Consider the following 27,186-nt stretch of genomic DNA (forward strand, 5'->3'; position numbering starts at 1 on the left):
AACTGCTGAATAGTAAGGCAATACTTGGGCAAAACCTGTCTAGTTGAGACCAGCATTTGGATTTAGGCCAACATGAATGAATTGGTGTGGTAGGACTATAGACAGTTCACATCTATCACCTGTGATGTGCTGAAACAAATCTTTTATATGCCTTATATTGAAGAAGAAGTATTCATTTACATAGTATTATTCCATTCACGAATGTTGGCAAACATTTTTGATCCTAGGCGAAGTATTTCATTTCTAAGAAATCTGTTTAAAGATTCAGATATTCATGGTAGATAACATGTGCTTCTCTTGGTTGAAGTGATCATGACATCAAGGTGCTCTTCTTTCCTCCTCTTCTGCAAAGAGAACAGACAGTGTCTGAGATGTGAGAGACTGATTGATTAACCCCCCCCCCCCCCCCCGCCCTTAAAGGATAATTTGTTAAAGGAAATGCAGGACATGTACCATTTGTAGATTCTTGCATGATAGCTTGTTTCTTTTGCTGCAAATTACATAGAAGTGGAGATGAAAAGAGTGGAGACTATAAGATTAGTACCACACACTCTTCCCCTTTGCTTTCTTGTATGGCATGCCACTATAGGGGAAAAACATTACTTTGTTGGTTCACTCCTCCACTCCCACCCCATGCAAGGAGACAAAGAACTAAATCCAAATGAGAGTATTATTCAACAGATGACTATTTTCATTCATACTCAGTCTTTAGCACAAAACCCAATCTCAAACCCCAGTTGCCCAAAGGAAAATCAAACAGCATTTCTGCTAAGCATACTATCAACAGACTGACATCCCATCCCCAGAGGGGAGCAAAGAATAGTCCCTCCCATCAAAAAAAAAAAAAAAAAGAATAAAAGAATAATCCTCAGCCCTGGAAACCACCAAATAGAGCTGCTGTCATGATTGGTGAATTCTTAATCCCTCTCCACACTTCCTCACACCCCCATTTAGGGAAGGAGACAAGATTCGACAAGAAAGGCAAATTATTACTCTCAAATGTAGAGCTGCTAAGAGTGGATTCAAGCCCCATTGAAAAATCTGTTCAGCAGCAGCAGATTTGCAGAATAGATGAGGGCTACTGGTGGGTGACTATGGGTTTGTCAACTGGTCAGGCAAGCACCTCTGGACTGTGCTGGTGGCTTTGGGCCAAGCAGGAGAGGGGCTCCTTGCTGTATCTGAAAGGGAATGATCTTTAAGGTTAAGAGGTGATATGATGGCTCAGTTTAAACATTTGAAAGGATGTCATACTTAAGATGGAGCAAGCTTGTTTCTGTTGCTCCAGAGAATGGAGGCCGGGGCAATGGATTCAAACTCCAGGAAAAGAGATTCCATTTCCACCTCAACATTTGGAAGAAATCCCTGACAGTAAAAGCAGTTTGAGAGTGGAATATGCTGCCTTGGAGTGTGGTGGAGTTTACTTCTTTGGAGGATTTTAAACAGAGTCTGGATGGCCATCGGTTGGGGGTGCACTGCTTGTGTATTCCTGCATGGCAGGAGATTGGACTTGATGGGTCTCTCTCAACTCTTATCGTTCTGTGATTTTATGATTCCCCTCCCTGGATTCTTCAGGCTGGAGAGGCTGGGAGGGGGCTCCTACGTGGCACACATACAGCTTTCCCAGGGTGACCAGACATCCTCCTTTTCCTGGACATGTTCTACATTTCAATCTTCTATCCAGGAGGAATGGCAAAATGTCCTCCATTTTGAGCATGACCAAGAAGCCTGAATTTATATGAGAGTTTTTAACTATCATTTGGTAATGTACTACATTTTTCTTGAATGTCCTACATTTTATGGTGCCTTGTCCTCCTTTGTGGTTAGAATATCTGATCACCCTGACCTCTCACAGCAGCAAGGAAGGCTGGATGGAAGGTGGTACCTACAGTAGCCTGGAGTCTCTGGCTCAAATGCAGGCTAGAGGACTTTCTCCTTTGCTCCCACCATTTTTCCTGGCAGTTGTAGGAGGGAATCCCGAGAAGTGGATCCCGAGAAGTCTGGCTCAGCTGGCTGTAGTTTTGAACCTGTGGCTCAAACATGGGATTTCAAATTTCATATGTCATTGTTGTTTTTGTTGTGTGCCTTCAAGACTTTTATGGTGACCCTAAGGAGATGCTATCATGGGGTTCTAGTATCTCTAGACAGAATAAACAATGGTCCTTAAACGGAGAAAAAATGTACAGTGTGTCCTTGGTATCCACTGACGTTTGGTTCCAGGCCCCCCCCAATGGAGTAAGCACAATGGCACAGTGAAATGGTGTCCCTTATATAAAATGGCAAAAACAAGGTTTTTCAATATTTTCAAGCTGTGGATGGTTGAATCTATGGATACAGAGGGCTGACTGTAGTGGCACATGGTATCAATACTTTAGGAAATGTATTGGAAATGGAAATAGTAGCAGTAGTTTTGGGGGGAAAGTAGATGTGTTTTCAGTACTTTTGGAAGACAACTAACATAGTTTTTCTTTCTTTACTTTTTTTTCATTGTAGTTACTAATGTGTTGGTAAAATTTTACATTTCAAAGTACAGGCTTTATAGAGAATGCTAGGACAGTTCAGCTGGAGGATACATCCAACTGTGAAGGGAAATGATATTTGTGGTGTTAAGACCTGAATTATACCAGGCAACAAAGGCAACAGCAATTGCTACTCAGTAGTCATGAAGGTTAATGAAAGAGAAATGAAATAGTATGCACAGTGCCATTATTTTTCCTTTAAGTACTTTTATACATTATTGATAGCCTTATCTACCATTAATTTCACTAATCCTCTTTCAGAGCTATCAAGACAATGGGAATCATACTTGTGGCTTGAAAATTGTATTTCACTTATGCATCTGAAGAACTAGATTAATAACTGTGAATGTTCCTGCTAAAATAAATCAGTTTAAAGGGGACCACTAGACTGCCTCCCATTTTTTTAAAATACTGAAATAGACTAACAGGGCTTCTCCCTTTGACATTCATCTTTCCATAATTTACAGTAACTATGCACTGAATGAAGAATTTCTTTTTTATTCATTTTGAATCTTCCAGTCATTTTACTTAATAATAATAATAATATGTTTTATTTTTATACCGCTTTTCCGAGGTGATCAAAGCGGTTCACAGAATCAATAAAAATTAACACATTATAAAAACTGCAGGACTCTGAATTCTAGCATTTTATGTGTTTGGTCCACTGTACTAGACTGGCATCATTTTATATATTAATTTTATACATTAAAAATTTTGTAAATGAGTGTTCCAAACACTGTGCATTTTTTTGTCAGGAGATTTCAGTGTATATACTGTGTGTGTGTGTGTGTGTGTGTGTGTGTGTGTGTGTGTGAAAGATACACCCTTTTTTACTTCAGTGTGGCCCAGTGTGAAGGTAGATTTGCCCAAATGTGTGCATTGCTCTGTACCAGTATTTAACAGTCTGGATGCCTGCATGCTGACAAGGAGTTGTAGCTCCATACATATGAACAACATCAGGCTCTTCACTACATCTGACGAACAGCAATGATGCTCAACACTGTCATTCGCTGTTTTCAAAATATTGGACAACTAAAAGGCACAAAATGTACCATACAAGTTGTTGAACCTTCGTCATAAAAAAAGGTGTTTAAAATCACATAGGAGACAAGTAATAATATGAGAACCAATGTGACAGTGTCAGTGTGGTGTACTGGTTTGAGCAGAGTTTGAATCCCCGCTCAACCATGGAAATCCACTAGGGCAAGCCACACTCTCTCAGCCTCAGAGGATGGCAATGGCAAATCCCCTCTGAAGAATCTTGGCAAGAAAACTCCATGAAAAGTTTACATTCAAGTCACCACAAGTGGGAATGACTTGAAAGCACACAACAACAACAACAACAACAAGAAATAACATTTGAACTCTATTAGCAACAGAAAAGCAATAGAAGTTACTTTTCTGTTACTTACAGAAGCTGTCTTTTCTGGATCTTTATCCATGGTCTCTACATGGCCCAGGAGAGGTATAGCCTCTGGCTGCCTTGAAATCCCTCAAGACCATTTTAACTGACAACAGCAGTAGCATCTGAGACAAAATGTAGGTCTGTGATTCTAACATTATCACTTTTCATCTCCTGTATGGTTTTTAACATTTTTGCCTGATGACGATGCCAGTGAAACTTGGAAAGCTTGCATGATGTATTTTGTGCATTTTGGTTGGCCAATGACGGTATTGTTCTTCTGTGTTGTATCTTGCTGCATGGCAACATGGCTATCCTGAATATATTGTATTCTTTGTTGGTAACCTTAAGTTAACTTAGCCTAAAGAGATCCCTTTGAACTTCTTCACTCTGCTTGGGTTTGCATTGTCTTGATATTTAATCCATTTAAAACTGGTTTAAAAACTTCCATGACATGGAAGATATTCTCCCCCACCCTTGAATTTTGAACATGAGAGTCAAGGCCAGCCTGAATACATAGAAACCAGAGAATTTTGGCTTAGTCCCTAACTGCACAAAGAGAGGAGGTGTAGTAAGTTTGCAGCAGTCTCCAGAATTTCAGTCAAGAGTATGTTCTGAATCCATGGCTCGCTCTCATCGTCAAATCAAACTATGCTGATGTAAACATGTGTGAAACATTTCTCTGCTCCCATACCATCAGTGTGGAATGAAAACCTGTCACTTTGGAAATACTGCTGGTCTGAAAAATATCCTGGAACTGTTCAAAAGCAATCTTAAAAGCAGATTTGATATAAGGAGAAATGCTGTTATGTTAGATCAGCCCATGAAAGAATAATGAGAACTCTTGGGTTTCCTTAAATATATGGTTTTGCTAAGTGTGTTGTCCAAATGTTACATAGTCAAGGGGCAGAGATTTGAGCTGATTGCATATTATTATTATTATTATTATTATTATTATTATTATTATTAACCTTTATTTATAAAGCGCTGTAAATTTACACAGCGCTGTACATATGACCACTTTAATAGTTATGACTCCATCATAACAAATCCAGAGGGTTAAGATTTGGTAAGGTATTTAGAATTCTTTGCTGGAGAGCTCTAGTCTATTTCCCTGAAGCATAGTTCACAAGATACCATAACTGCTCTCTTCACCCCCGAATTAAACTGATTTAATCCGCAGTCCCTATCCAACTCCTAGGATCCCTTATGATGGAACCGTTACAAGCAAACTGGTATGAAACTGATAGAAAAGAACCTAACAGTAAGTCATACTCCTAAACAAACATGTTGTTTTTTTGTTTTTGTTTTTGTTGTGTCTTCAAGTTGTTTTCGACTTATGGCAAACCTAAGGCAAACCTATCATGAGTTTGGTTTTTTTTGGTGAGTTTCCTCAATGGGGGGTTGCAATTGCTATCATCTGAGGCTGAGAGAGTGTGACTTGCCCAAGATCATCCGGTGGGTTTACAACATGGCTGAACAAATTCAGATTTGTCTCCAGAGTCCTAGTCCAACATTCAAACCACTACACCATGCTGGCTCTGTCTGCAGCCTAATGTCTCAATATATAGCACTCCAGGCTAGAGATATAATTTAATTAATTAAAAGCCATCCTTAAAAACACAAAATAATCCTGAAATGCACATTCCTAGAGACCCAAGTTTCAGGCCTCTTTCAAAGACTTTCATTATTATAGATTATTCATTTATTTCATTTATTAATACCTTTTCAGCATTTTCCAAATAATTATCAAGGAAAAGGCCACTTTCTTGAACTTTCATTGATGCATTTTCTCCTACTGTTAACCAGGCCTTGGGCCTGCAGACAATGAAAAATGAGATTTAAGTCCCAAATGTTATTTGCTTATTTTTTGCGGTTTTGCACATGAAGAATAGCTCAGCAATGTGTGTATTGGCAGAATAAAAAACAGTCTGTTTCTCTTTCCCCTTCCACTGCCTCCAGGCTTGATTGCTCCTTTTTGCCTTACAACATCAACCTACGATGTGTTTCTGGATTACATCAATTAACATTCAAGAGAAATAGCAGCTTTAAAATATATATATAAAATTGGTAAATAAATTTGGAATGTTACTTGCTCAAATATAAATACACAATTTTAACGTATATATTATATCTGCAAGGAAAGGGGGATTAGGCGTGTGTCATATCAATACAGGATAGTCTTGATACATTTCTTAACTGTTGTAATAAATTATGCAGTGCTGATAATCCCAGGATTGAAGGCAAGGGATATTAGTCTTTAGCAATATGAGGGATTTCAGAAGACCATAGAAATGAATTGGATGAACCAAACAGAAAGGGAGACGTTAGAAATGCATTTAAGCAGGTAATATTAAATAGCAGCACGATTCTGTGCATGATAACTCAGAAGTACGTTTCATTGTGTTCAGTGTGGTTACCTTCCAGGTAAATCACTGGATTTACCACCATTGCTGCAATCCAGTCATGTCTACTCAGAGATAAGCCCCACTGAATTAAAATATATATATATATATATATTCCCATTATGAGTTATATCCTGTGTTCTTAGAGAGCCAGTGTGCTTGAGGAGTTTGAGTATTGGACTATGACTTTGGAGACTAGGGTTCGAATCCCAGCTTGGCTATGGAAACCCACTAGGTCTCCTTGGGCAAGTCACACACTCTCAGCCTCAGAAAATGGCAACATTGGAAACAACTTGAAGACACACAACAACAACAACTCAGTCTTCCCATTGTTCAAAACAACAAATCCAATCCCACTGTGGGAGAAAGGTAGGATATAAATCCTTGAAATAAATAAATAGAATAAATAAAAGGGAAAATGAAATGCAGATTCCTACAAAATAGGTTTTTGCTCCTGCCTGCTGCCCTCTATGTATCTCCCATACTTGCTCTTCATGGTTGGGGAGATGGGATGGGAGTATAGAGGGGAGTCAGGGAATCACACAAACAGACATTGAGCAGAAGTTACAGAGGAGTTGCATTTCAAAAATGTTTCTTGTTAACAAAAGTAGCACTTTCAGTCATTATTATGTTGTTCTACAAGCTGGAAAAGCATCATGTACCAGGGCTTGAACTTCTGGTGTTGGGATGTTTCAAAATCCTGCAGTGTTTTGATGAGTAACAGCACCCATCTGGTTGAAATAACAATGTAGCTTTCAAATAAGGTGACATTCCTCTCTTGACACAGATCAGAACGCCAAAGCTTAATTATACAGTAGATCAGTTTGACAGTTGCTGTTCACCTGAAATGCTCTTTAAGGCATCTTTTACCCACCTTTTAGACCTCTGAAGATTAATCACCAGCATGGACTCAGAAATATTTGTCACATGTACATTCCATTTTGTGTTCAGTGAGTTTAATACACCCGGCGATGTGATAAATTGAAACGTAAATGTTTCTTTCTAGAGAGAGACAAGAAGAGCCTTCTTCATTTCAGGGAAATCAATCTACTGTAATACAAAAATTGTATTTTGATTCACTCATGTTAAGAGAGTTTTAAAAGAGCATCAGGCAATCCAGTTTTGCTGTCACGGAAACAATGGTTATTCTTAAATGAAAGGGTGTTACAATAGCTTTAATTAAAACATGACAAAATAATATCAAAAGGAGAAAAGGGGAAACGGATTGAAGAAATTAATTTAGGAAGGAACCAAGAGCCAGCGTGGTGTGGTTTGAGCATTAGACTTCAACTCTGGAGACCAGAGTTCAATTCACCACTTGGCCATGGAAAGCCACTGGGTGACCTTGGACAAATCATATACCCTCAGCCCCAGAAAACCCCAGTGTTAGGGTCACCTTAAAGTTGACATCAGTTGGAAACAACTTGAAGGCACACAACAGCAAATCTTTTTAGGGAAAAAGCTAGCCCAATTGCTTGGAAAAGTTACTTTTTTAGATCACAACACCTGGAATCCCACGGCCAACATATACATTGGCCATGCTGGCTGGGGGATTCTGGGAGTTGTGCTTCAAAAGGTAACTTTCCCAAGTTATGAAATGTTTGTAGGGGCACGTGATCCAGTTCTTGAACAGGTTCGCAATAAAAATTGAATTTTACACAGACACTCACACACAGAGGCTTGCAGTCTTAAATGTCATTCGAAAGAGGTTTAGAATTCTACTTTATACTGCAATTAGGATTTTTATTTTTGATATGGCAATATTTTGTACCTATGTGCACAAAACGTCCCTTTTCAGCAAAAAAGGACACCCCAAGCACACTCCTCTGTGTAGGTATCAATTTCTGGATTGGGAGATGAGTTCCTGACAGAGCTAATGCAAGAGATTTTGCTGCCTAAAGCAAAGGGCAAAATGTTGCCCCTCCCATTCCACATGTGGAAACTGGTTCAACTGGCAGGTGAATTTCACTACAATGCTAGCAACATAACAGAGGCCTGTTACAGACAGCCAAAATAAAGCTGCTTCGAGTCACAGTGGAGGTATGGTGTTTCAATGATGCATGCGTCCTAAGAGTCTAGAAGCCACACCAAAGCCACGCTCCAGTCCTTAGGGCTGGAGCGTGGCTTTGGTGCAACTTCTGGACTCTTAGGACGCATGCATCATTGAAACACCATACCTCCACTGTGACTCGAAGCAGCTTTATTTTGGCTGTCTGTAACAGAGTTCTCAGCTGAAGTTGTAGGCCAATGGAAATACTTTTTGGGTCAAAAGTCTGCAGACAACTTGTTTGTGTATATGTCTTCAAGTCACTTGTGAGTTTATGGTGATTCCATGAAATTCATAGACTTTTCTTAGGCAAGGAATTCTCAGAGGTAGTTTTGCGAGTTCCTTCCTCTGAAATATAACCTCCAGCACCTAGTCTCCTATCCAAGTACTAACCAGGGCTGACCCTGCTTAGCTTCTGGGATCAGAAGGTATCTGGTGCCTTTATGATGTTTATGTTGTTGATGGGTAAAAACAACTTGCAGACAAGTTATTTAGTCACAACAGGCTTTTTAATGCTTTACTTGGTGGTGGAGGATGGTAGCACACATACTGATAGAAAGAGATCCCCCACTGGACTCAGTGGAACTCAATAGTACCTACATGTGTCTAGGAGCAGGCTGACTACTACTTTATAATGACAGTGTGCTGTGAAATCTGATGCAGCTGGTAAAGATATTTCCTTGTAAAGGCTAATCACTCCACTTTCACAGATGGATAAACCCTGCATAGTGATTCATAGCCTATGTGGCAAAGGTCATATTCTCTATCTTGCAGAATGTTGTCACTTGCTATTACTGATTTGTGTGTGTGGTAAGAAGAGATAGTTATAAAATATGATGAAGATCATGAAAAGAGAAGAAACAGTGTAACTGAACACACAAGAAAGAAAAGGGGAGCGAGGGAAAGAATCTGGCAGCGTCTTTACGACTAATGTATATTTTAGCATGAGTGTTTGTGATATCAATGAAAGCTCATGTGGCAATATGAATTAGTCTTAAAGCTGCTGCTAGATTCCTTTTTTTCCTTCCCCTTTCACCCCCCCCCCCTTTAATGGTACAATAGTTGTTGTTGTGTGCCTCCAAGTCATTTTTTACTTATGGTAACCCTAAGACATGGGGTTTTCTTTGGGGCAGGGGTTTGCCACTGCCTTCCTCTGAGGCTGAGAAAGTGTGACTTGCCCAAAATCACTCAGTGTTTTTTTTTTTAATGCTCGAGCAGGGAATTGAATCTTGATCTCCAGAGTCCATAGTCCAACACTCAAACTGCTGTGCCATGCTGGCACAGTAGACATCATATCTATTTCTTTGAACAAACAAAGAGTATTGTTCATTATCACATAACAAACAGGACCGAAGCTTAAGGCAGCCTTTGTAATATCAGCTTTCTTTGGCAATGATAATTTTTCAGTGTAAAGATGGGTTAATCATACCCCCAAATCTTCAGGAGGCACGGCTAGCCATCTGAAGTCTATTTCTCCACCTCCACCTCTATTAAACTAGTCTTTTTTTCTTTTAAGAGAGGTGACCTGCCAGTTACTTCAGTTTTTTCAAGTTACTGAGGGACTAAAAGAGGCCAAGAAAACCCTTTAAATGGCTAATCACAGTCCCCAGAGGTTTTTGCAAAGTGGCTGGCCGATTTTACATCAAAGCTTTTTTTTTCTGACAGGAGGATACAAGGTTGTCTAGGGTCCACACTGGGGCCCTGGTGGTCAAAACATTGCTGAACATTGCCCTAAAGAGTACCCCAGAATATCCCATTAAAGACTGTGCATGAGAGCCATCATGGTATAGTGGCTGAGTGTGGGACTAGGGCTCTGGGATGCCAGGGTTCAAATCCTTGCTCAACTAGGGAAACTACTGGGTGGCCTTAGGCAAATCACACTCTCAAAGGGCTAGTCTACATGTTTAAAACACTCATTCCAGTAAAACAGAATGTGACCAGCCATACACAATTCACAGGAGTTTGGTTAATTTGTGCCTCCCCCCCCCCCCAGTCAACACCTTAAACTCAGTGGAAGAAGGCTTTGTGGTTTTTACCTGTGTATACACTGAAATTTGCAGAAATGCACATTATTGTATACTTGGTTGTCAATCTACTTCACATTCATTTGGATGGTTGCATATTTTTGGCACAGGGAGAGTGAACAGACATGAATAGATGTGAATTTGCACAGGAAAATGAAGACAATTTATTGTCAATGTGTATGTGTGAAAATGCATCAGTTTGCATAATACACTTACATATAGATTAGCCCTCAGTCTTAGAGGAAGGCAATCATAGAATCATAGAGTTGGAGGAGACCACAAGGGCCATCCAGTCCAACTCCCTGCCATGCAAGAAATCTAAATCAAAGCATCTCCGACAGATGGCCATCCAGCCTCTGCTTAAAGACCTCTAAGGAAGGAGACTGCACTACACTCCAAGGGAGTTTGTTCCACTGTTGAACAGCCCTTACTGTCAGGAAGTTCCTCCTAATGTTGAGGTGGAATCTCTTTTCCTGGAGCTTGCATCCATTGCTCTGGGTCCTAGTCTCTGGAGTAGCAGAAAACAAGCTTGCTCCCTCATCAATATGACATCCCTTCAAACATTTAAACAGGGCTATCATATCATCCCTTAACCTTCTTTTCTCCAGGCTAAACATCCCCAGCTCCCTAAGTCGTTCCTCATATAGCATGGTTTCCAGACCCGTCACCATTTTAGTTGCCCTCCTTTGGACACGCTCCAGTTTCTCAATGTCCTTTTTGAATTGTGGTGCGCAGAACTGGACACAATATTCCAGGTGGGGCCTGACCAGAGCAGAATAGAGTGGCACTATTACTTCTCTTGATCTAGACACTATACTTCTATTGATGCAGCCTAAAATCGCATTGGCCTTGTTAGCTGCCGCATCACACTGTTGACTCATGTTCAACTTGTGGCCTACTTGGACTCCTAGATCCCTTTTGCATGTAGTCTCCTTAAGCCAGGTGTCCCCCATCCTATATTTGTGCATTTCATTTTTCCGCCCTAAGTGCCAGTACCTTACATTTCTCCCTGTTGAAGTTCATTTTGTTAGCTGTGGCCCAGCTTTCTAGTCTATTCAGGTCATTTTGAATTTTAATCCTCTCCTCTGGTGTGTTAGCTACTCCTAATTTGGAGGACAATGACAAACCTATTCTTTTTTTTCTTTTCTTTAATTTTATTTACAAAACAAAACAAAAAACATTTACCTAAACCATATAACATAAAATATATTATATAATATATAACATAGGCATCTTATCACAAAACACAGTCATCCCTAATCCACCATCCCTCCCTCCCTCTCCTAACCCAACATAAATACCTTTCACTCTCTCCGCTTCATTCTTCCTAAGACCTTGACAGACATTGACAAGACTTCCTTGGTTTAAACCCTTACCGTTTCATTGTATTTTCTAACTGCTTATCTGTGTATATCTGTTTACAGATGTTTATTTTCAATTTTTTCTGTGACTTCACCCGTTACCCTTCTTGCTATCTTGTTCTAATTTTTACAGTGTAAAGTTCTTTAGCTAGTCAATTCCTTCTAATCTAAGCTTACTTACATTCGTAAGTACCTTGTTAGATTTTATCTTGTATGTTTGGCCATTTCTCCTTTATATAAATGTACATTTTTCCCCAGTTCTTCTTATCCTGCTTTTTCTTTGTTTCTGGGGTAATTTTTATATTTTCTCTTAATCTTTCAGATTACAAACCTATTCTAAATAAATGTTGCCAAGAAAACCCTATGATAAGGTCATCTTAAGTTGCAGTTAACTTGAAGGCACATAACAAAAACAACAAAGGAATGAGCATGCTACAGGACCTTCTGATACTTCTTTATTGGATAGGGATAGTGCCCCTTTGGTTCTGTAATATATCACACTTACAAATGGAATAGCGGTAAGGTTCAAAAGAATTCAGAAAATGGCTGGCACTAGTCATACTCTTTCCCAAGTGGCTTTAGTTGATGATGCAGCTGTAACAATTTGGGCTTGCCTGGCTATTTATAAAAAACACCCGCTCTTGAGCTGAAAAAGTTTCCTCGCCCTTGGTGTAAAATAAATCTTGAAAGAAAGACTTACCTGTTTATCCTTCTGTGCATGGAAGCTATGGAAAAGACAAGCTTGATGTATTCCTTCTTAGCGGACAGGGACCTTCAGCTAAGAAACAGCAATTTCACTGAGCTAACTGCTTGATATCTCCTTAGCTAAGGAAGTCGCCTATGACTGATACAAAAGCAGTGAGATTGGTTCAGCATTTTTCAGAACAGCTGCACTGGAGAGATATTCCCTTTTTATCCAGTAAATCAGATAGTCTTTATATGCTTTTGCTATTATCCAAGTATGAAACTCTGGGGTACTGTGTGCCATAAATTCTCAATGATGCATGCAGCACTGACATTAATGGAGATGGAGGTGGGTGGCTATTCCCAGTGTTTGTAATCAGTGATATTCCATGTTGCATTTGGATTTTTCACCTTGTCTAAGCCCATACTGAGATGCTCACAGGCTGATTGCCCAATGATTGTTGCTTATGTGCATCCACTGGTGCTTTGAAAAGGGATACAATCATCTAACACGAAATCAGAATTGATCAATTCCAGATTTGGCACTGCAAGACCTTTTGTTACGACTGCGGAGAGTTGTTCAACCTTGGTTTCTCTCCTGATCAAATAAAAGCTGCCAGCTAGTTTCATTTTAGCCAAGACTGGAGTTGGTAGTAGGGACTTAAACCTTCATTAGAATCATCTTTGTGTGACTGTTGGGGATAAAAATGATTTTTCCCTCCTTGGCATAAGAAAGAAAGATTTGCTAATTATTTTTTCTCAGAGAAAATGCAAGCTTTTCATAATTTTGTGCATTTTTTGTACTTTTAGTTACAGTTGTAAACCTCTTAGACACTGTTAGTTCAGTGTGAAGTGGTATATAAATGAAGCTGTTTGTTTAAAATGTGCAGCGTTGAAAAATGTGGCTCTTTGGCTGCAGGAACTAAATTGCATTGGATGTATTTTCTATACACTGAATCCTAGGACCATCCTATATAAAAATATTAACATTCATTTTTGAGATAACTATCTATTTTTTCTTTCAGTGAGCAGGAATGTTGTCTAATTAGCATTTAAAATTTGTGCAAATTAAGGAAAGCATAGAGGAAAATCAACAACTTTAGCACCTTGGTCTCACACCAGAGCCACTATCTCTCAATGTAAAAGTTGATAAATAGTCAGATCTTATACTTTAGCTGTATATACACATACATTTTATAAACAACAGCTTCAAGAAAATGTATTTTTGGAATGTCAGCCTATAATAATGTATATTTCCCAGTCCATATCCTATGTACAGTACATCCCTCTCCTCTATTTCTTTTTCCTTTTGTTTCTTTTCTTTGTAGCCATACTTTAAAAATGAATATTTGATGCATTGAAAGTAGATGACTATCAACAGTATAGCCTCATCTTACCAGAATACCCACATTCAATAAAAATCTGGGTTGCAGCAAGATACTTTCATATTTCATATTTTTAGAAGGTAGGTATGTAAAATTGTTCCACATTATTAGGAATCTTCTAGGCAAAATAGTCACCTCTAATGCATTCTCCAAACTACATTTTTCACTGTCAGGGTAAATTTATGTGCATGAGATCTGACGGTGGGGTTTATATAGTCAAGGAAGAAATATGAATCTCCCAATGTCACTGAGACTTGTAACCCACGGAAATTGAAATGTCCTTCCTAGTTTGGCTTGTGTATCTGTGGGTAGATTGACACTGATCAGCTCTGATTTATGATAGTATGCTTTGTAACAGGAAGCATGTCCAAAATCATTAAGCCATAAGATTATTTCTAGCAATGCTGTTGTTATTAGAGGAGTTGTGCAAATTGTTATGTCATATGAAGAGCTGCCCATTTTCTGTTCTGTCTATACTCATTGGATAAGGTGATGATTAGCACAGAACACGGATGATATGGATTTCAACCTGTACTCTTTGGATGATCTGAGAATTACCATGAAAACCAGTTTCAAGGGATAAAATAGAGGCATCTAATTGTGGGATCTGGGGGGGGGGGGGGGGCTTTTAACAGAAACAGTTGTTTGAAACGTTTGGTAGATGTCACAGCTTTAAAAAATGTTGGCCCATCTTTCTTTGGGTCATTTAGGTGCTCCTGTTTTAGCTTTTTATCTCTTTATTTCCTACTGTTTGGTTACGCAATTCTATTTTTGTTTTATATTCTTACTTTAAACTTTCTTGAACTTTTCTAAACACGAGCTAGACATATTGTATATATTTGTTTTTAAAATGTATAAACTACTACATCATAGTTTTTTGTGGGTCTTTGGGGCTACTACATCTTAAGCAAGCTATCCTTGTCTAGAAAATGATGGAGCTAGCAAAATAGTGAAAGCTCGTAAAATAGACCAAAGTATCCTTGGTAGCTCTGATAGATGACCTCTGCAGGAGCCAGAGTACAGCCCTGTTGGGTTTTGCTTGATCTCTTTTTTGCTTGATTTCCCAATTTGGCAAGGACAGTCCTGATAAATTCTCAGTCATCCAGTTCTTCCCACTGTTTTAAAAATGTCTCAATTTTTGTCTCTTCCTCCCACTTTACCCTTTCATCCTCAGCTTATTTCAGTTGCTACTAAGTGAGTTTGAAGTAAAAAAAAAAAATAGTTTTCACTTAGTTAATCCAGTGGGGAGAGAGGAGATTAAGGGGCAGAATCTTACCCTTTCCAATAGGCTCAAGCAAAAGCAAACTGCTACATAATATTCTAGGTTATCAGTTGTCTTCATTAATAACCTTTGCCATCTTGATCACACTTTGATGTTGCTTGGTCAGACATAGGATTTGTTGGCATAATCGGGCCACATGATATATGCTCGAAGTCTCTTCTCATGTGTAAAAAGGAGTAGTGGCTTGAATGTTGGACTACAACCCTGGAGACCAGGGTTCGATTCCCAGCTTGGCCATGAAAGCCATTGGGTGACCTTGGGCAAGTCATATGCTCTCATTCTCATGAGAAGGCAATGGCAAACTTTTTGTCTGTGACATGTTAGAGGGAATGGATTTCCTGAGAACTCGGTTGTTGTTGTTGTGTGCCTTCAAGTAGTTTCCAATTTATGGCAACCCTAAGCTGACCCTGTCATTGAGTTTTCTAGGCAGGATTTGTTCAGAAGAAGTTTGCCATTGCCTTCTCATGAGGCTGAGAGCATATGACTTGCCCAAGGTCACCCAATGGCTTTCATGGCCAAGCTGGGAATTGAACCAGGGTTGTAGTCCAACATTCAAGCCACTACTCCTTTTTACACATGAGAAGAGACTTTCAGCATATATCATGTGGTCCGATTATGCCAACAAATCCTATCCATGTGTGCTAAGGTGGCCATTTGAGAATCCCAAATCTTGTCTGGGTCTTTCAACTGGATTTTTATAGGTACAGAATTGTGAGGTACAGCAGCAGCTGCTTGTTGTGGGATGTGAACTAGCAACTCAGATAAAAGCCAGTAGCATCAATTTGTTGCCTTGGGCACAAAGAAATTACACTGGGAGTCTTTAGCAGCAGTGTCTGCGATTTTACTTAAGGTTTTCCCTCCTCCTTTTATGCCAGAAAATCATATCTGGAGAAGATATCTTCTGTTTCTCTATTCATATGCCAACATAGTTATTTATCTCAAAGGTATAATATATTGTCAAATTCTGTACTAGCCTGAGGCATAGCTTTTCTTTCAAGAATTTTAAGCACTGATGATTAGAAAGATTGTACTGTTCTGGAATCCTTAGACTGTGATCCTGTGCACACTTTAAAAGGAGTAAATTCTGATTTTAAAGGACTTGAGATAACAGGCTGTATTTTATGAAAATTCACTGAAGGATATGGGGAGGAAACAGAAATTTCTGTAGATTGGTCATCTTGACACAGACTGTCAGGGAAGAGTTTTATCCTGGTGCCAGAAATATCAGAGGCATTTTTGGTAAGGATACAGGGAGAAATGTCTTGGTTGCTGCTCTCAGGTTGTGGAATTTGGTTCCATTGAGGGTTTGGTTTTTTCTGTCTCTTAATTCATGGGGCAGAAGGGGCTTTTCATGGGATTGTGCTTTTATCTTTTTAAGTATAATTTAAATGTGTTTTGTATTTATGACCATAAGTAGAGTCTGTTTGTCATTATAGTCTGTTCCTCATTCCAAGATATTTTGCACTTCATGCTACAGCAGTGCTAGGTTCTTGCCAACCATTTCCTTTCTCACAGCACTGCTGCCAAATATGTACCTGCCAATATTTAAAAGCCCCAGAGAGGTATGCATCAAAGTTTCTCCACATAGTCTAGAAATTCTTTGCCTCTGGCTTGTTGTTAGGTTGGTGATATAGCCTATTTTGCAGAGGCTAGCCCTCTGTTTGAAGATATCTTCTATTTCAGAGTTGATGGAGGGGTTTCAATACATTGTCATTTCTACTCTCCATTTCAGATGATTTTTAGCTGATTTTTTTTTGTTTGGGGAAGTTGGGGAGAACCAACAGTCATATTTGTAGGTAGTTTAGGGCAGCTCTTAGCCAATTTGGGGGTTAAAAATAGCTCAAAATTGCCCTGAAATAATTTTTAAATGGGGGAGGGGGGAATTCAGGGACCACTGTTAAGGCTTGTAAGGGCTGCACCTTGGCCACCCCTACTCTGTTAGAAAGGCAGTCCTGTCCTAGGACTTTATCACATCATCTCCAGTTCCTAACTAATTCTTCTGAATTTGGTTCAAATCCGTAAGTTAGGCTGATTTTATCGCATTGACTTTTTTCTCAAAACGGCTTCCTGTTGCCTCCAGTGCTGAATTCGGGCCCTGTAAGTCACTTTGGCGGCCATTTTTTCCAAATCAGAAGCTCAAACGTGCTACAAGATCTCTCTACATACTGATTCTGCAGACTAACATGGCTATATCTTTGAAATCTCCCTCTATATTAGCATACAGAAAGCTATGTCTTCTCTCCCTCTCTCTCTCCTTCCCTCCCACTTTCTCTCTGGTAATATCCTAAATACAAGATGGCCAGATAGCATAATTGCAAAGGAGGACAAGGCTCTGCAAAATGTAGGGCATTCAAGAAATATGTAGAACATTACCAAGTAAAAGCTAAAAACACTACTATAAATATAAATACATGTTTCTTAGTCATGCTTAAAATGGAGAACATGTTGAAATTCCTCTGGACAGAAGGTTGGAATGTAGGACATGTCCTGGAAAAGGAGGATGTCTGGTCACCCTGCCTAAATATCCTAAAGGCACCAGATCTTTTCTGATCTTGGAAGCTATGCAGGATCAGCCCTGATTAGCACTTGGATGGGAGACTGCCAACAAATAACATGTGGTATAGGCTATATTTCAGAGGAAGGAACTGGCAAAACTATCTCATTGTTCAATGCCTAAAAAACCTATGCTATGGTGTCATCATAAGCTGTCAGGCAACTCAAAGGCACATGCATGGGTACATACATACATATGGCCAGAACAGCCTCAACATTTGCATCTCCCCAGTGTGGCGCAGTCGTGTAGTGGCTTGTGTGTTAGCCTAGGACTCTGGAGACCAGCTTGAATCCCCTCTCAGCCATCGAAACCAACTGGGTGACCTTGAGGAAGTCACATCCTCTCAGCATCTGAAGATGACAAAAGCAAGCCCCCTCTGAAGAAATCTTGCCAGGATAAACCTATGAAAGATAAACCTTAAGTCAAAAACAACTTGATGGTACACAACAACAACAGTAGATGCCATAGAAGCAAGGACAGTTTCTGTCACTCATTTAAAGAGATCTTTAGCTGTCCAATAATGTAACTTTTAATTAGGGTTCCCACAAGTCCTGTTCTTCATGGTTCATCTCATATTTGGGGTCCTATGAGTGGGGTCATATATCAAGTTTATATGGAGTGCCCCAAATCCCATGTTTGAGAGTGAGCATCAGCTGTGTTCCCACTACACCAACCCCATGAGCATTTGTATGTATGCAACAATTGGACTAATGGTGTTGCTCTTCCCCCTCTGTGTCCTGCCAGGCTGATGCCCGGCAGCAGAATAGAGTTCTCATTTTGTAATGATTGGCTAGACATCATGAGATTTGCATCGGTTTGGAGTTCAAAAAGTTCAAATCTTGTAGGACCCCAGGATCGTATGGTAGGCCTTCAGACATCTCTGAAGATGCCAGCCACAGATGCTGGCAAAATGACAGGAATAAACTCTTCTAAAACATGGCCACATAGCCCAAAAAAGCCCACCAAAAATATGGATGCCAGCCATGAAAGCCTTTGACTTCACATTCTGGAAGAGGATTACATCTGTTCTGTTTTTAGATGACGTACAAGTATACCTCCATTAATGAAGTAGATGTGTTCCTGGGCATTACGTCTTTGGCAGAAAAGTTGGTACCAGTTGCAGAAATAACATGGAAAGAATAAAGATAGTTTCCTACAAAACAAAACAAAACCAAACCAAAACAAAATGACAGCAGTTAAACATCTTTCAGCAAACTTTTTATTCAAAACTAACAATAAGCAGACGGGAAATGAAACATCCAGGTCAGCCAACACTTGCATGAGTAAACAAAAACATATTGAACCTTCTAGAGACCACAAGAAAGCTTCTTCCAAAATGTATCTGGGGAGCTTATTAATAAGCATTGCGTAACCTCTCCCAGCTTAAATTTTAAATCAGGTGGCATCCTGATATTATCATAAGGATTTTGCCTCCAAATTTGTTGCCTGGGTCCATCCCTGTTTCCAGGAGTGCTCTGGCTGCCATTTTTTAAAAAGAAAGAAAACTCCTGGTTTTGAAAAGAGGTGTGCTGAGTGCCCCTGGGAGCAGGGATGAACCCAGGATGGACCCAGGTGGCGGATTTGGTGGCAAAATCCTTGTGATAGTATCAGGAGCAAGCTTGTTTTCTGCTGCTCCTGAGACTAGGACCTGGAGCAATGGATGCAAGCTACAGGAAAAGAGATTCCACCTCAACATCAGGAGGAACTTTCTGACAGTAAGGGCTGTTAGAAAGTGGAACACACTCCTTCCTCGGAGTGTAGTGGAGTCTCCTTCCTTGGAGATCTTTAAGCAGAGGCTAGATGGCCATCTGTTGGGGATGCTTTGATTTGGATTTCCTGCATGGCAGGGGGTTGGATTGGATGGCCCTTACGGTCTCTTCCAACTCTATGATGTATGATTCTATGATTCTAGGATGCCACCTTATTTAAAATTTAAGCTGGGAGAGGTAGGTTGCTTTAAGAAGCAATGTGATAAGCTCCTAGGAGTCATCGTTTTTTTCTTTCACTTTTCTTATGATTTCCATTTTAGTGGGCAGGCTTATAAATCTTTTTTTTAACATTCTAGGAGTGGTTGATGAGGATAGCTTATCTGCTCTCCCCTTTTCTCTCTGTTTTGATGCTTATGTATGCTCAGCATACAGTTGCTGTTTACTTTTCCTATTATAGGCACACACATACAACTATAATTCAAAGACATAGCCGTATTAGTCTGGAAAATCGGTTTGCAACAGTATCTTATAGCACCTTTGAGACTAACTGAAAGAGAGATGTTGGTAGCATGACACTCATGCTACCAACTTCTCTCTTTCAGTTAGTCTCAAAGGTGCTACAAGATCCCGTTGCATACTGATTTTCCAGACTAATATGGCTATGTCTTTGAATTGGACTAATGGTCTTCTCTGTTTCAGTCAGTCTCAAAGGTGCTACAAGATACCTTTACACATAGCTATAGTAAAATGAGCTGGAGCAGAACCTCATTCTTTCCAAGCTCAAGCTTTATTGTAGTGTTGACTGCAGACATACTGCTACAACCTGATTGCAAGAGTCTCCATTTCTGTAGCTTCCTTTATCATCCTCCAAATGCTGATGCTAATACTCCACTATAAAAACAGTGTATATACTCCACTATAAGTTCACCTCATGTTGAGGGCAAGTTTTGGGGCCAAAATTATGGATTTTGCTATAATAATAATAATAATAAAATTTATTTATGTTTCCCCGCCTCTCCCAATGGATCGAAGCAGGGTTACAGACTAAATAACTGCACAAAGTGTTCATCAAGATTCAATTAAAAGCAGCTAAAAACAATAAAATATACAACATCAGACAATAACAATAGCATCAACAAGCAAGGCAGGGATCATACACAGACAGGGGCATATCATTCACATCATTTCAGGGGGGTATTCATATCAGGTGGGGGTAAGCTCGGCTAAAAAGCTTAGTTTTAACTGCTTTTCTAAATGTTTCTAACTAGGCTGCCGAGCGGATCTCCTCAGGAAGACTATTCCAAAGTCTCGGAGCCGTTGATGAGAATGCTCTTTGCGAAGTAGCAACATATTTAAAGATTGCTATTTCCAATAGGTTCTTACCCAGTGTTCTAAGAGTGCGGGGCAGATTATATAGGGAGATGCGGTCCCGTAAGTAACTCGGGCTCAAGCCATGTAGGCCTTTATAGGTAATAACCAACACCTTGTACTGTGCCCAGAAGCAAATAGGGAGCCAGTGAAGATCTTTTAAGATAGGTGTAATATGGTCAAACCTTGATGAACCGGTGACCAATCTGGCTGCCATATTTTGCACTAACTGAAGCTTCTGAACTTGGTACAAGGGTAGCCCCATGTAAAGTGCATTACAGAAATCTAGATGAGAGGTTACCAGAGCGTGTATCACTGTTTCAAGGTCCCTTTGGTCCAGGTAGGGTCGCTGTTGGCGTATCAACCGAAGTTGATAGCAAGCACTTCTGGCCGTCGCATCTACCTGAGATGTCAGTTGCAGGGACGAGTCCAGAAGTACTCCTAAACTGCGAACTTCGTCCTTCAGGGGAAGTGTGACCCCGTCCAGGACAGGTTGGCAAATTTCCTTCCTTAGACCCGAGGAACCTATCACCAGTACTTTTCTCTGGATTCAGTCTGAGTTTGTTTTCCCTCATTCAGCCCATTACCGACTTCAGGCAGGCATTCAGAGGAGAGATGCCATCCTTAGTCCCTGTATCAGTCGGAGACATAGAGAAACATATTTGGGTGTCATCAGCATACTGATAACATCGCGCCCCATGTCTCTGGATGATCTCTCCCCGTGGTTTCATGTAAATGTTGAACAGCATGGGGGACAGAATAGCTCCTTGAGGGACACCAGATGTCAATTCCCTCTTAGAGGAGCAAGTGTCCCCCAGCTTCACCATCTGGAATCTCCCTGAAAGGTAGGATTGGAACCACTGGAGCGCAGTGCCCCTGATGCCCAGCTCCCTCGGGTGCTCCAGAAGGCTACCGTAGTCAATGGTATCAAAAGCCACTGAGATGTCCAAGAGCACCAGCAAGGTCACACTTCCCCTGTTGATGCCCAGACGGAGATCATCGACTAAGGTGACCATGGCAGTCTCAACCCTGTATCTCACCCTGAAGCTGGATTGAAATGGTCCAGATAATCAGTTTCATCCAAGACATCTTGGAGTTGGAAGGGAACCGCTCTCTCGATTACCTTACCCAAGAATGGCAGCAGGGAGACCAGTCTATAATTATTTCTCACCAGGGGGTCCAGGGAGGGTTTTTTGAGCAGCAGTTTAACCACTGCTAATTTCAATTTAGATGGAAATTTGCCCTCCCGGAAGGATGCATTGATTATTAATCGTAACAATGTAGTTACAGCATCTCCTCCCTGGATGGTCAACCAAGAAGGGCAGAGATCGAGAGTGCACGTTGTCTTCTTTACACATCCAAGGAGCTTGTCCACTTCATCAGTATTTACAAACGCAAGGTGATCCAGCTTTATAGAGTCCACGGAAGCTCTGGATACCTCTCCTATTGTTAATGTTTTAATGCCAGCATCAAGATCTGAGAGATTTTATCTACGAAGAAGTTATTAAAGTCGTCACAACAGGCTTTTGTTGGTTCTAATATAGGGTTTAGGGCGGGCGGTAACTGGGTCAACTCCCTCACCACCCTGAATAGCTCTGCCGGACTAGACTCTGCAGACGCAATACGTGCAGCAAAGAAAGAATTCTTTGCTGCACTTATTGCCACTCCATAGGACTTCAAAGACTCTGATGGAGTGTCTTGTCGGATAGGCGCTGATGTCTCCGCCAGCTGTAGTCGTTGCGCGGCCCACTTCATTTCCCGAAGATCTTGTGCACAAGTGACTTATGCACAAGTCAAGGGTAAAATTTAGGGGCATATAGCAAAGGATCTAAAGGATGAAACAAAGCTAGACAATGTCAAAGAACTTACAAAATTCCAGCAGACATAACTCTTCGTGTTTACTCTTAAGACTGGATGGATGAGAGAATAGAAGGAGGGGGTCAGTGTTTCACATATTATACTCTTGCTTTTCAGCAGGAGATGGTTCCTTCTTTTAAATAAGAGTTACGATACAGTACTTACATTGACCCATGGATAAGTCAACTCAGGTTTTTGGGATCAATTTTTTGACGTAAATTTCTAGACTTATACATGAGTATGTGTGTGTGTGTGTGTATTAACAGTATTTCAATTAGACAGTTGACTAGGTGGAATGGAGAAGGGCAGGCATAAAACAACTTTGTAAAAAGTAGTTTTTCTGACAGTGGTTTTGTCAACTGAAGTGTGCTTGTACATGTATCACAGCAGATCCTATGAGTTTGTAGTAGGGATTTTTTTTTTAAAGATGCTACTGCTGATGGATTTATATAAGAATATTATTCTTATCTGCCATCAAGTCAACTTTGACTTATGACAACCCCATGAACGAGAGACCTCCAAGTCACCCTATCATCAAGAGCCATGCTCAGATCTTGTAGACTCATTGGCTGAGTCTATCCATCCGGAATGGGGTCTCCCTCTTTTCCTACTGCTTTCTACTTTACCAAGCATTATTGTCTTTTCTAATGAGACATGTTTCCTTATGATATGGCCAAAGTACAGCAGTCTCCATTCAGCCATCTTTACTTCTAGAGAGAGAGTTGAGGCTTGTTTTCCTCTTGAATCCATTCATTTTGGATTTTAAAAAAAAATTTGGTAGTCTAGCGTTTCAGAAGAACACTCCTTTAGTGTCACATTTCAAATGAGTTGATTGTCTTCTGATCAGCTTTCTTCTCTGTTCAGATTTCACAGAAATGGGAAATGCGATGGCATGAGCAATCCTAACTTTAGTATTCAATGATACATCTTTACATTACCTATACTATTTTTTTAATTAAAAAAAATAACAGTTAGGGACATTTGTAAAAACCTGTGATGATCTGAGACTGATTTGCTCTGATCTTTACTTTATGTTTTAACTTTTTACTTAAGTTATTGTCAGGTGCTACTTTTGCATCTTAACTGCCGTGAATTTAGGCTAAAGTAGTACTCAGTGGAGTACAAGCTGAAGTACAGTGACAGGATAGGCAGTAAAGCACTTACTGTAGAGAATGGTTATTGTACAGGTGGTGTGATAACAAAATAAAGCAGGCAGGCATGGCCATCCAAGGCTGGGAGGAAACTGGATAAAAAAACAAGGAGAGGGCTTTATGGGAAAAGAATAAACCAAAGTTATTGTGAGTATGTAACAAATTACTAACTAGCCTGCCAATATTTTAAAATTATGTGTGGTTTAATTCGGCATTGTTAATGTTAACACTGTTCTGTTCTGACAATGAATGTCGCTAGTGTGGACCTATAGTTACTAAATAAAGGTTTGCTGAGTTTTAACTACTGAAACCTGGATTTCTGAACTTGGTTACTTGATGGAGTTGGTAGTCACCTAAGGAGAAGTTTGGCTCTGGGAAGGAAAAAAGAAAGGAGGAAAATACACAATCCTAAACTCAACACAGTGGAATTTCAGTATTATATTTCAAAACTGGACAGCTTTTAGGCCTTTTTATTTTTCACCTGTTTTCATTTCATGAACTTCAGTCATGAGGAAATCAGATGCAGTCTAAGTCCTGCTGAAGCCAACCGGTTTTTCAGGACGTACATTATGTTTATGCCTTTTATCTGAGAAGGGCTGCTGGAAGAATCATTCTGCCTGCAGCCTGCATCAAAAGTGGGTTGAATGTAAAGCACTGCAGGACTGTACGGTTCACTCTCTTGCCCCCAGCCAACTACAAGCAACTGCCTCTCTGTTTTTTAATTATTTGGAAAGAATTGTGGGGCTCCTCAATCCAAACTAAACACAGGAGGTTTATATCTCCCCACTTTCTTCCCTCCTGATATCCACTTGCTCAATGTGCAGATTTTCAAAAGAACAAAGCCCTCCATTTGACGTGGTGGGCTTAATCCAAATCTCTGCGTTTACTTGTGAATATTTCAAAAGTCTAAATAAGGATTTGAATGTCATGTCTTTAATATAACATGCAATTTGCTCTTCTATCACATCTCTTTCTGATCCCTCATCTCTGTGGGGCACATGGAATTAGGGAAAAGGATTGCATGACCTACAGGCTGCAGGGTCTCCATCTCAGATTCAGAATTCAGAACCCTAAAATGTCATTCAAAGGCAGCCACAATAATTGTACTTGCTATTGGTAGGTTCCTTCCATTAATGAAATCTGGGTCCAAATACCCACTAATTGAAAATACTTGGGCAGGTTGCTATCTCCAGCCTTAACCTATCACACAGGGTTGTTGCGAGAAGCGAAAATGGGCTAAAATCCTGTTCCTGAGCTTCTTAAATGATCTATGAAGTAGCAAATATTGAAGGTATTATGAGATATTAAACATGTAGGTGTTTCTTAAAAATACATAATACTTTGGGGTGCTTTAAGTTTCAAGGAGGAACTGGAAGTTAACTTGTACTGCAACAATTGAAATAGAAAAACATGATGTTAGGTGGTTGTATGCTATTTTCCCACCTTCTTTTCTTTGGGATAAACATCCTCCTTTTTAGCAACCTACTCACCCACTCCCACGATTGCCTGTGTTGCTGCAAAGAGTGTGTCTTTGTTTTGGTGTCTCTCTATTTCCCTTGCAAACCTTTCTTCCCACATACAACAGAGGGGAAAGCTATAATCATTCCATCATTTTTATTACTTACACATACTTCTTTAGACTTTGCCTCTCAGCAACAGAAGGCATTCTTAACATCTAACTGTGAGCAGTGGATCAAAGTTTAAAAAAGAGAAAGGCAAGTTTATTTTAATCCCAGCTGTCCAAATCATTTGTCTGAGATAGCCCTTGCCTTCACGAATACAAAATTTCAAGTTATCTTCAGATGCACAGCCTCCTCACCTCAGAATCTTACACGCCATAGTATTTCTGATTTCCGTGTATGATTGTGAAAGCTAGATAGTGAAGAAAGCAGACAGGAAGAAAATGAATTTATTTGCAATGTTGTGCTACAGGAGAATTCTGTAGATACTGTGGACCACCAACAAGGCAAATGAATGAATCCTAGAGCAAATCAAGCCTAAATTCTTATTAGAAGCCAAGATGATGAAAATGAGGTTGTCATAGTTTAGACATATCATTAAATAACTTAACTTATTGGAAATGATACTAAGGAGGCTATGCAATTCACCATGTGTTTGCTTTGCAATCTGGGGCAACTGGTGGAAATAGGATGCCCAGACGCATTTCCAGCATCCTCCAGGAGGCAGGAGCATGATGTAGGCGGAGCGTTTCCACCTTAGGTGAATACCTCCTCCCTCACTTCCATTTCCAGCTCCAGGCAGAGGTATCAGCTCATCCGTCAACAGGCTGGTTGGTCAATGCCTGGATCCAACCCCATGCATTTGCCAAGCCATCTGCAGTTGTAATCAAAGAGTTGTGAGCTTTTAAAATCTAAAATCAACTTATGTGCATGTATTTTTTTGTGGAGCAGAACTCACCCTTGGACACTCAATGCCTGGTAAAGTGGAAGACAGTAGGAAAAGAGGAGAACCACACTACAGATGGATTGATACAGTCATGGAAGTTATAATCCTGAGTTTGCCACACCTGAACAGGGGAGTTGGTGACTGGTACTGTTGGAGATTTCTCCTTTATAGGGTCAACTTAGGCCAGAATTGTCTTGACAGCAAATAACAACAACACCAGCAAATACATTATTTAGCCAATGTGGTTTGAGTGTTGGACTAGGACTCTGGAAAGCCAAGATTCAAATCCCTGCTCAGCCATGGAAACTCAGTGGGTACCCTTGGACAATTCACACATTCTCAACCTAAGAGGAAGGCATTGGCAAACCGCCTATCAATAAATGTTATCAAGAAACCACTACAAAGGGATTGGCAAAAGTTTACTTGGAAGCATATAACAAAAATACATCATATAACATTGTGTGCTGGGTGGGGAGAGTGTATTACAAAGGGGATTTGCTTTCAAAAAATGAATAGCAGGAATATTTTTTCTATAAACGTATCAGTCTAGAATTGTACTGCCCTCCTGTAAAGTAAGCTGGGATGCCAGTACAGTTTAGTGGTTTGAGTATTGGACTAGAACTCTGGGAGACCAGGTTTTGAACTATGGATCAGGCATAAAACCCCACTGGGTAACCTTGGGCAAGTCACACTGTGTCAGCCTCAGGGAAAAGCAAGAAATCTTGCCAAGAAAACCCATTGATGGGTCATCATATGTAGGAGTCAGCTTGAATGCATGTAACATAAAGTGGGCTATTTTTGTGGGGACATCAATTCCTTTGCCTCTCTACGTTTATAACTGATCCATATTTTTTGGTCAGAGGTGGTGGTGATTGTGCACATTTACAGTGATGTGCCCATTATTGGATCAGTTGGTAAACTTAATATGTGTTGTATTTATCAACAACAACAAACAAGTTTATTGAATAGCCCAAGGGCCATTTCAAAATACTCAAAACATAGTAATACAATCAATGCCACACACATATATGTAAA

At 40.1% G+C, this 27,186-nt stretch overlaps 1 protein-coding gene and 1 long non-coding RNA gene across 2 annotated transcripts in view; one reads left to right on the forward strand and one right to left on the reverse strand.

Moving 5' to 3' along the window:
• The window catches only part of ADAMTS12 (ADAM metallopeptidase with thrombospondin type 1 motif 12), a 213,862-nt gene that overhangs the window by 4,131 nt on the left and 182,545 nt on the right, over nt 1–27,186 (forward strand). The window lies entirely within an intron of this gene.
• On the reverse strand, nt 126–12,533 carry LOC149324128 (uncharacterized). The gene is made up of 3 exons (XR_016277853.1): nt 12,456–12,533; nt 7,198–7,325; nt 126–344 (listed from the first exon to the last, which is right to left on the reverse strand). It is a non-coding gene; the product is annotated as an uncharacterized LOC149324128 (long non-coding RNA).

This window comes from Sceloporus occidentalis, unplaced genomic scaffold (genome assembly GCF_023333645.1).
Source record: "Sceloporus occidentalis isolate IW3139 unplaced genomic scaffold, rSceOcc1.0.p SCAF_1, whole genome shotgun sequence".
Classification (NCBI taxonomy): domain Eukaryota; kingdom Metazoa; phylum Chordata; class Lepidosauria; order Squamata; family Phrynosomatidae; genus Sceloporus; species Sceloporus occidentalis.